This window comes from Hypomesus nipponensis, chromosome 25 (assembly GCF_054491055.1).
Source record: "Hypomesus nipponensis isolate SF chromosome 25, ASM5449105v1, whole genome shotgun sequence".
NCBI classification, from domain to species: domain Eukaryota; kingdom Metazoa; phylum Chordata; class Actinopteri; order Osmeriformes; family Osmeridae; genus Hypomesus; species Hypomesus nipponensis.
This window is the reverse complement of record NC_140385.1, coordinates 3070001-3080000: the sequence shown is the minus strand read 5'-3', so window position 1 is coordinate 3080000 and position 10000 is coordinate 3070001. Positions and strand designations below refer to the sequence as shown.

General features: G+C 48.7%; 1 protein-coding gene across 3 annotated transcripts in view; it reads left to right on the top strand.

Moving 5' to 3' along the window:
* The window catches only part of htr2cl1 (5-hydroxytryptamine (serotonin) receptor 2C, G protein-coupled-like 1), a 53644-nt gene that overhangs the window by 7979 nt on the left and 35665 nt on the right, over positions 1–10000 (top strand). For 2 of the 3 annotated variants that reach the window (XM_084691345.1, XM_084691344.1), the window contains exon 1: positions 1741–3933. The exons of the other annotated variant lie outside the window; for it this stretch is intronic. The gene's annotated coding sequence lies outside the window, so the exon portion shown is untranslated. Of the gene's footprint in view, positions 1–1740; positions 3934–10000 lie in introns of those variants that run through there. 3 annotated transcript variants of the gene reach the window in all.

Below are 10000 nucleotides of genomic sequence, written 5' to 3'. Positions count from 1 at the left end.
AGAAGTCCCTGCCCCCGAGTCGCTGACAGGAAGGTCCGACATGACGTCCACAACACCTACTCCCCGAAGGCGGAGAAATGCAGACGTAAACATCGGGGCCCGTGACAGACAGAAGCAGGAGGCTGTGTGTGCGTCTGTCTGAGTGTGTGTGTGTGTCAGTGTGTATGTGTTTGTGTGTCACTGTGTATGTGTGTCGCATACTGTGAAGGGTAGACTGCGGGGGTTTGATGGTGATTTAAAACATTTTTGTTGTTGTTGCCAATTTTAGCCCTCCTCTTTTACTCTCACTCTTTGTCTGCCGCCATTTTAATCTCCTCTCTCTTCTTTCTTACTCCCGCCCCCTCTGTGAATCTTCTAGCGTGACAACTAAGAGGACATGCAGATTGTAGAACTCAAGCCGTCAGCAGGTTGGCCCTGGTTGGCCCTGGTGTGTGTGTGTGTGTTGGTAAGGTAAACTGCATAGTTGCTCACGCGAACTCAAATGGAAGTAAAGGGAAAGAATCAAGCCCTTTATGACCAACAACACTGACCATGCAGATATGTTCGACTGCTCCTCTCATCTGTCCTTATCTCATCTCTTCCTCTCCTCTCTCCTTATCTCCTCTCTCTTCTCCTCTCTCCTTATCTCCTGTCCTCCCTCTTCTCTTCCTCTCTCCTTTCCTTTTCTCTTTCTTCTCCTCTGAAAACTCTTCTCCCCTTTCCCATCATAAAACTCTACTCTTCTTTCATGATCTTTCATAACAATGATTTCATCTTCCTTCGTTGAAGGTCACCGTTAGCGCTGCTCCTCATCTGCTTACATAGAGATTAGCGTTAGCGCAGTCCCCCTGAAATTTAAATTCAAAATATTCTGAAGACTGCTTCGTGATACTGATTCGTATTACAAATCCGTGACACATTTCTTCTGTTATTGAATCTTTTGTTCGGACATAATATCACTCTTGAAAATTATATTAAGCCCTTCCAACGTCTTGCATATGAAACACACCAATTTTGTGGGACCCCCCCAAAAAAACAAAGGAGAGGAGGAGGAGAGTGATGGAGGAGGAGGTGGTGGAGGGGAGAGTGATGAAGGAGGAGGTGGTGGAGGAGGAGGTGGTGGAGGGGAGAGTGATGAAGGAGGAGGTGGTGGAGGAGGAGGTGGTGGAGGGGAGAGTGATGAAGGAGGAGGTGGTGGAGGAGGAGGTGGTGGAGGGGAGAGTGATGAAGGAGGAGGTGGTGGAGGAGGAGGTGGTGGAGGGGAGAGTGATGAAGGAGGAGGTGGTGGTGAGATTCTTCATTTGACTTCTTTCCTCTCACGTTATCTTGAAATGGATGAGTCCATCGTCACCTGCTCAGTGTTAAATCATAAGGGAATGCTGTGTGTGTGTGTCCGTGTGTGTGTGTGTGCACGCTTGCTTCATGCCTGCGAGAGAGGGATGGGGGTGAGCCATAAAGGAAAACAGGATGGAGGGTTAGTTGGAGAGGTGGATTGTGCATGGATGAAAAAGAGGTGGGACAAATCTTAATGGCTCATGTATGGGCCATTCCTCCCTCCCCCCTCTCTCTCCCTCTATCACTCATCCTTTCTACCCCTCCCTCCCTCCCTCCCTCCCTCCCTCCCTCCCTCCCTCCCTCCCTCCCTCCCTCCCTCCCTCCCTCCCTCCCTCCCTCCCTCCCTCCCTCCCTCCCTCCCTCCCTCCCTCCCTCCCTCCCTCCCTCCCTCCCTCCCTCATCTCTCTTTCTCCCTCTAAGTGAAAGCTTTTAAACATAACCAGTGGGAGGCCGTGTAATGAAAGAGCTGTATTCATGATGTGTGTTAACTGTGGTTTGTGTGTGTGTTTAACGTTTGTGTGTTTCAGTGAGCACCAGCGTGCACATGTGTGTGTGTGTGTGTGTTTACACACGCATGGTCAGTTATCTCCAGGGTGCTTTTCATGCAGGCTCTGGGCAGGTTGTTGGTCTGGTTGCTTAGCTCTTTGATCACGCAAGGTCTGTTTCATGTGTGTGTTTATGCTTTAGTATTGTACATGTGAGTACAGTACTGAACAGAACAATTTACAGGATGTCCAGTTAAAGCAGACATTAAACCAAAGCATTGCTCCTGCTTTCTCTCTCTCTCTCTCTCTCTCTCTCTCTCTCTCTCTCTCTCTCTCTCTCTCTCTCTCTCTCTCTCTCTCTCTCTCTCTCTATCTACTTCTCCACCTCTCTCTCCCTCCACCTCTCTCTCTCCACCGTTTTCATAGTTCCTCTTTCTTGGTTGACCTCCACCGACCTTAATCAGTTTTCAGTGATCGGGTATTGATGATATGGATGTGGGATTGAGTGTGTGCATGCATGAATGTGTGTGTGTGTGATAGCATGACAGAGATAGCAGCTGTCCATCACCAACATCCTCATACAAGACAAGAGGATAAATGAGGGTCTGTTTCCCTGAGGCCTGTTCCATAAGGCAAGTTTACTGAAGGAGCCAGACTTATGTCAGTTAGTCAGACTCATTTGTAGTTCATTCGGTTCCATAAAGCCCAGCTCAACATAGTTCGAACTCAGTTACTATGGTAACTCATCCTTCGAAACTAGCCTGGTCCGGGGCAGGCTAACTGTCAGGCTTAAAGCGTGTTCTTGCTTAACCAGACGTTCCTGGAACACTGACCCAACGGGAAAACGATGACCACGGACATTCTCATTTTCTCATTCTCATCAGTTCAATATGTCGGCTACATTTATAGAAAATCAACTTAAATAGCCTACATAGGCTACAACATTTAGCCTAATGCATAAAACAATGATAAAAAATGATTTGATATACAATATTACGCTGGCCGACATGCGCAAACGCCCCGCAATTTAAGAAACGCACTGCAAATACACACAACCAAATACATAAACATGCTGGTAATAAAGACACATGCTGCAAAAAGGAAAGTACGCAAACCCCGAAAACAAATGGATCTGGATGCAGCTTGTTTTCGGGGTTTGGGTTAGTGTTTGCATGCTTTCCTTTTTGCAGCGCGTTTATGTCTTTGGTTGTGTTGTGTGTATTTGCAGCGCGTTTGCTGAATGCTGTGCATGTGTTGTCAAATGAATGAAGATGTTTTCTTAATTTGCTTGTGTTTTGTCAATTTGCATGTGTTTTCATTATGTTGCAGAGCGTTTGCACGTCGGCCACCGTGCAATAAAGCCACGTTAAATGTATGGCTTTATGACAGTTTGTGATTTCAAATGTTTAGGCATCAGGCATAGGCCTATCTCAATCTAAATTATCAGAGTCTAATTATCATTGTGATATAATTGTTCACAGTAGGCTACAATTGCAAAACAAACCTAAATCTATTGGCTACATCTGTCCTCTATTTTCCCGACACAACAACCATGTCAAAAGGTTAGGCTGCTGGGTAATGTATTGATGAATAGTAGGCTATTTATTTAAAACAATGTCAAAAAGTCAATTTAGATTTGTTTAGAGGGAGTCTATTTTTTAATCAACGAAGTAATGGTCTAAAAAAGGACCTCGACCTACATAGGGTATTGTTCATGTAAATCATGACGTGTCATTTGGCCGTGTGCAATGTACATTGCTTTTGCTGTGGTGGATTGTAAGATCCATGTTTTACCTTTCGGGCTGTTAAAGAATAGAGTGCATGCGCAATTAGCTTGACTACTTAAATCTGACTTGAATTAATAGGAATGCGTGAGCTGAAATTGGCCTTTATGGAACCGCTTTAGCCCCGCTTGACTAATTAAATTAATTCAAGTCTGGTTTGGGACTTTAAGTCCAGCTAGTGTTGCTGTAGTTGTTGTTGTTGTTGTTTTTCTCCACTTCATCCCTCAGTTTCTTCCCCTCAGTTTCTTCCAGTTGTTTTGAATGTGACACCCTGGACCCCAACAAACACTGACTCAGCAGAAATGAGAAATGATGGAAGGAGAAGTTGGAACGGAAGGAAGAAAGTAAAGGTATATCAAGTCTGGAGGGAGGGAGGAGGGAAGAGGTTGAAATGGACAGATGGAGGGAGTAAGGGAGGAGGGAAGAGGAGAAGAAAGGAGGAAGGACAGGAAGAAAGGATGGAAAGAGGAGAGAAGGAGGATGAACGGAGAGAGGGAGGAAGAGCTAAAAAGAGAAACGAGTGGAGGAGTGTGGGGGTGTGTGTGTTTGGCCCCTGACTTTAACATTCTGCATGCATGAGGTGGGTCATGTAAAGACGTTGTGAGGCTTATTATTCTGTGTGTGTGTGTGTGTGTGTGTGGGATCTGGGCCTCAGAACATAGAGACACAATGTTAACACTCTGACATGACAACCAGTTGAATACATCCAGTTAATAAGATACAGGCGCATACACACACACGCACACACACAGACAGGCACACACACAGACGACACACGCACTGACACACACACACCTACACACTGACCACACACACACACGTTGATGTCCTTGAGAACTGACGCAACTGTGCAGCAATGGCCAGAAGCTTTGAAGATATGACAGCGGAGCCATCTGAAAAAACCTTCATCATCTTCATCTTCCTCCTCCTTGTTACTCTCTCTTCTTCTACAGCTGACCAAACATGCTTGTGCATCCTCGCCCAGGACACCTAGTTAACACCCCCCCACCCCCCCCCCCCCCACCCCCCCCCCCCCCACACACACACACACACACACACACACACACACACACACACACTCGCACAGACACACATCGGAATGTCACACCAAGTTCGAGAACGTCACAGAGCCTTCTAGAAGGTTGACAAAGGTTCTGGGAGAGCACCAACCGTTCTAAAAACTCTGCTCTGACTCATTGCTGACCAAACTCAGTTGAATGCTTTCTCTGATCTCTCTCACACACACACACGCACACGCACGCCCGCACACACACGCTTCTAACCCGATCAGACATGCAGCCTTTGAAGATTTGGTAAATAGGACTGTATCTGGAGGATTGATTCCTCATTGGCACATTCACCTTCATGGTGTTCCAATCCCCACACACAGAAAGCTCAAAGACCCAGCTCTTCCTTCATAGGCCTGCCCTGACCAAGCCAACACTGCTACTGCCCTCGGTGTCGAGTTCAGACAGAGAGCTGGGGTGAGGGGGGGAGGGAGGGGGGGAGGGGGTGAGGGAGAGGGGAAAGAGAAAGATAGAGTGAAAGAGAGGGACTGTCTCTTGATACCTATCTCTGGACCACACCAAGTCGTTGTTCAGGACATGGTTTAGTAGCATGCAGCCTTGTTTAACCACTGATAGTTTAGTGGCGTGCAGCCTTGTTTAACCACTGATGGTTTAGTAGCATGCAGCCTTGTTTAACCACTGATGGTTTAGTAGCATGCAGCCTTGTTTAACCACTGATGGTTTAGTGGCATGCAGCCTTGTTTAACCACTGATGGTTTAGTAGCATGCAGCCTTGTTTAACCACTGATGGTTTAGTGGCATGCAGCCTTGTTTGACCACTGGGCACGTTGGGTTAGTTCTGCATGACTCACCGGCCCTGTGTCACATGGTTCATTTGAATACTTCCTGCTTCACTGACTGAGCAGGCAGAGAAGACTCATGATGAGATTTGCATGATTCTGCCGCTACTGTAGTGTGTGTGTGTGTGTGTGTGTGTGTGTGTGTGTGTGTGTGTGTGTGTGTGAGCTGGGGGATTGGTAAATATGACTGGATGTGTTTTTGAGGTTGTGTGTATGCATATGTGTTGTTGAATGTGTGTGTGTGTGTTTGTGTGTAGTGAGATTGGGTGGTTGGTAAATAGACTGTGGATTGAGGTTGTGTGTGTGTTGTTTAGTGTGTGTGTTGTTTAGTGTGTGTGTTGTTTAGTGTGTCACCCACAGTAACTGTGCCTCTGCAGAATACAGAAGAGCGCTGTCTTGCTTTTTTTTGTTGAGTTTTTTTAACTTGCACACCATGCAGTTTCAAACGACAGCAATCGAAGCAATATACATAAATATAATTTAAAAAGTGAGACATTTGCTGAGAATAGGATAATAATAATATGCAAAGAATTTAAACATTACCAGGAACTGACACTTTGTATTTATTTTATATATTTTTTTGTCTTTCTAACAGATTAATATGAACATTAAAAGTAGAGAGTGGTACACACAGTATGGCGTTGTGAAGTATATGAATTCCATTGTCCTTCTCAGTCCCATCTGCCAACACACAGAAGGGAAAGAAGCTAACAGCTAACAGCAGGGCATTGTAATGTGATGGTGGAGGTGGAAATAGAGAGCGATGCTAATGCATGAATGCAGATGAAACATTAGCCACTGCTAAGCTGACTTGACCTCGCAATGTGACATCATTATCTGGGTGACGAGATTCCCTCTCTCCACACCTCCCCTTCTCCCCGTACCTGAGTAGAGTGTTGGGGCTGTGTGTGTAGAGGGTAACACCGCTCTCATTAACCATCTGGGGCTCCCACTGCAGTGAGACTAACGCCTGAGCTCAGTACGCTAAGGGTGGTGAGACAAACAAACTCGCCTCATTCTCCTCCAAATAGGTTCAAGTGTTTGAGCGATTTTAACGACCAGGGGCAGGTGGGAATAGATAAGTGGTCTGCACAGTAGAATGCCTTGACACATGTTCCAGAACTTCCTGTAATAGAACACCCGCCATATGTTGTAGAACGTCCTCTAATAGAACACCCGCCATATGTTCTAGAACGTCCTCTAATAGGACACCCGCCATATGTTCTAGAACGCCCTCTAATAGAATACCCGCCGCATGTGCTAGAATGGTTTTGTAATAGAATGCTCAAACAAAGACCTGAACAAAGGATGTTGGGGTCTGGTCTCAGAATGCTGGAGTCGGGCTTGTTTTCTCCTCCCTCGCACTGCGGGGGGGTTCAGACGAAGATATGCAGCCCCAGTCTTCCTCCTCTCTGGGTATTCCTACAGCAGTGGCCCCCTGATTGCAGACGTCCACATCTTTCAGGATCACTGTTGAGCCCTTTTCCCTGTGCTCCCTGTTGCGCTTTGCATGAATAAAGTGTCCAATCACGTTCCTCGCGGTCTGCTTTCTGACCAACCACGTGAGCCGATATGAGGGTTCGGCCAATGGGGCTGTCCGACTGAGCGGGTGTTGCTGTTTCCTCATTGTGCATGCTGTGTGTGTTCCGTTCTGTCCACACAGCGCCTGCAATGTGGAGGCCGGGGCACTCAGAGGCAACACACACACCCACACACACCATTACATGCACACGCACACGCACACGCACGTAAACATAACACTCATCAGCCCTCTGCAGAAACCTTTCAGTCCTGAGACATGACAGAGGAAACCACGTTCACTCATCCTCCCCTCCCCTCATCCCTCCCCTCATCCCTCCCCACCCATCATGCCTTCCCTCATCCTCCCCTCATCCTCCCCTCATCCTCCCCTCATCCTCCCCTTATCCCTTCCCCTCATCCCTTCCCCTCATCCCTCCCCACCCATCATCCCTCCCCTCATCCTCCCCTCATCCTTCCCTCATCCTCCCCTTATCCCTTCCCCTCATCCCTCCCCACCCATCATCCCTTCCCTCATCCCTTCCCCTCATCCTCCCCTCATCTTCCCCTCATCCTCCCCTTATCCCTTCCCCTCACCCCTTCCCCTCATCCTCCCCTCATCTTCCCCTCATCCTCCCCTCATCCCTTCCCATCATCCTCCCCTCATCCTCCCCTCATCTCCCCTCATCCTCCCCTCATCCCTCATCAAAGACACAGGGAACACAGGTGCAGGTAAAGACACAGGGAACACAGGTGCAGGTAAAGACAGAGAACACAGGTGCAGGTAAAGACAGAGAACACAGGTGCAGGTAAAGACAGAGAACACAGGTGCAGGTAAAGACACAGGGAACACAGGTGCAGCTAAAGACACAGGGAACACAGGTGCAGGTAAAGACACAGGGAACACAGGTGCAGGTAAAGACAGAGAACACAGGTGCAGGTAAAGACAGAGAACACAGGTGCAGGTAAAGACAGAGAACACAGGTGCAGGTAAAGACAGAGAACACAGGTGCAGGTAAAGACACAGGGAACACAGGTGCAGGTAAAGACAGAGAACACAGGTGCAGGTAAAGACACAGAGAACACAGGTGCAGGTAAAGACAGAGAACACAGGTGCAGCTAAAGACACAGGGAACACAGGTGCAGGTAAAGACAGAGGGAACACAGGAAGACACTGGGGCTGACATGAACGCGGGCTGGAGCACGGCCTGAGGCGGGAGTTCTCCCTCCCTCTCTAGTCTGTCCCTCTCTTCTGTCTGTTTCTGTCTGTTTCTCTCTGTCACGCTCTCTGTTTTTCGTCTCTCTCTCTCTCTCATTCTCTCTCTCTCTTATCCTCTCTCTCCTCTACTCTCCCCTGTCTCCCTCTGTAGAGCTTGCCATGGCAGACTGCCCCCATCTGACACCCTCCCCAAACCCTCTCACATCTCTTCTCTTCAGTTCGCTAGGAACCGACAGCCGTAGAGCTCCATAGAGGAGATTCAGCTAGCTCCTTGACAGCACATATATATCAAGGCGTGCTAGGGTTACGCTAGGCTAATTTGGCTTTCTGATGACATGCTGATGACATGCTGGCTGTGTGCTTGACTTGGACACCCACGCAAAGTCTCCACAACCCAGGGGCAAATGAGCCCATACCTTAATTTAGCTTGAACATGTTCTGGAAAACGTGGAGCAAAAAAAACCCTCTGCCGCCCGTTCAAGTAGCCAAATGCTAATTAGCGTACCATAGCATGCCACTTGCATAAGGGAAGACTGGCCCCGGTAATTAGCCTGATGCTAATTAGCGTAGCGCCAGGATGCGTTGGTGGCAGCGAGACACCAAGGGACCTGTCGCTACAGATGATGGCGCCTGCCGGTTGGCTGTGCTGTCATTTCCTGGCGCTATTACTGTCTCCAAGATGGAGAAACGGAGGAGGAGAAAGAGGAGGACAAAGAGGAGAAAGGAGGAGAAAGAGGAGGAGGAGAAAGAGGGAGGTAGACAGAGAAAAAGGAGAAACGGCCTGCTAAAGAAAAGGGGAGAGAGACAGACAACAGAGGATCAGAAAAGGAGACGGAGGGGGAGAGATGGAGGGGAGAGAGATGGAGGGAGAGATGGGGGGAGAGTTGCAGGGAGAGAGATGGGGGGAGAGAGATGGAGGGGGAGAGATGGAGGGAGAGTTGGAGGGAGAGAGATGGAGGGAGAGAGATGGAGAGAGAGTTGGAGGGAGAGAAGGATTGAGAGATGGAGAGAGAGTTGGAGGGGGAGAGATGGAGAGAGAGTTGGAGGGGGAGAGATGGGGGGAGAGAGATGGAGGGAGAGTTGGAGGGAGAGAAGGATTGAGAGATGGAAAGAGAGTTGGAGAGAGAGTTGGAGGGGGAGAGATGGGGGGAGAGTTGGAGGGAGAGAGATGGGGAGAGAAAGGCCTGCTGGTTAGTCAGCACTGACCCTAACCTCAGGCAGAACCAGAACCAGCAGACTGACAGAGAATAAACAGACACATTATTCATGTATTCATACCTAGGGTGAGTCAGGATACTAACAGGCTATCATGCTAACTCCATGTCCAGTGTATCTATACATGCATGTGTTGCGTGTGTGTTTACTTGTGTAAACGTGTGTGTGGTGTCACTGCTTTAACAGGCTGTATACAGTTAGAGTCAACAAATGTGTTCTCTTCATGTGTGCTGTCTCTCTGTCCTGTCTCTCTGTCCTGTCTCTCTATCTCTCTCTGACTCTCTGCCCCCCTGCCTCTCTCTGACTCTCTGCCCCCCTGCCTCTCTCTGCCTCTCTTTGTCTCTCTCTGACTCCCCCCCTGCCTCTCTCTATCTCTCTCTGACTCTCTGCCCCCCTGCCTCTCTCTGCCTCTCTCTGACTCCCCCCCTGCCTCTCTCTGACTCTCTGCCCCCCTGCCTCTCTCTGCCTCTCTCTGACTCTCCCCCTGCCTCTCTCTGACTCTGCCCCCCTGCCTCTCTTTGTCTCTCTCTGACTCTCTGCCCCCCTGCCTCTCTCTGTCTCTCTCTGACTCTGCCCCCCTGCCTCTCTCTATCTCTCT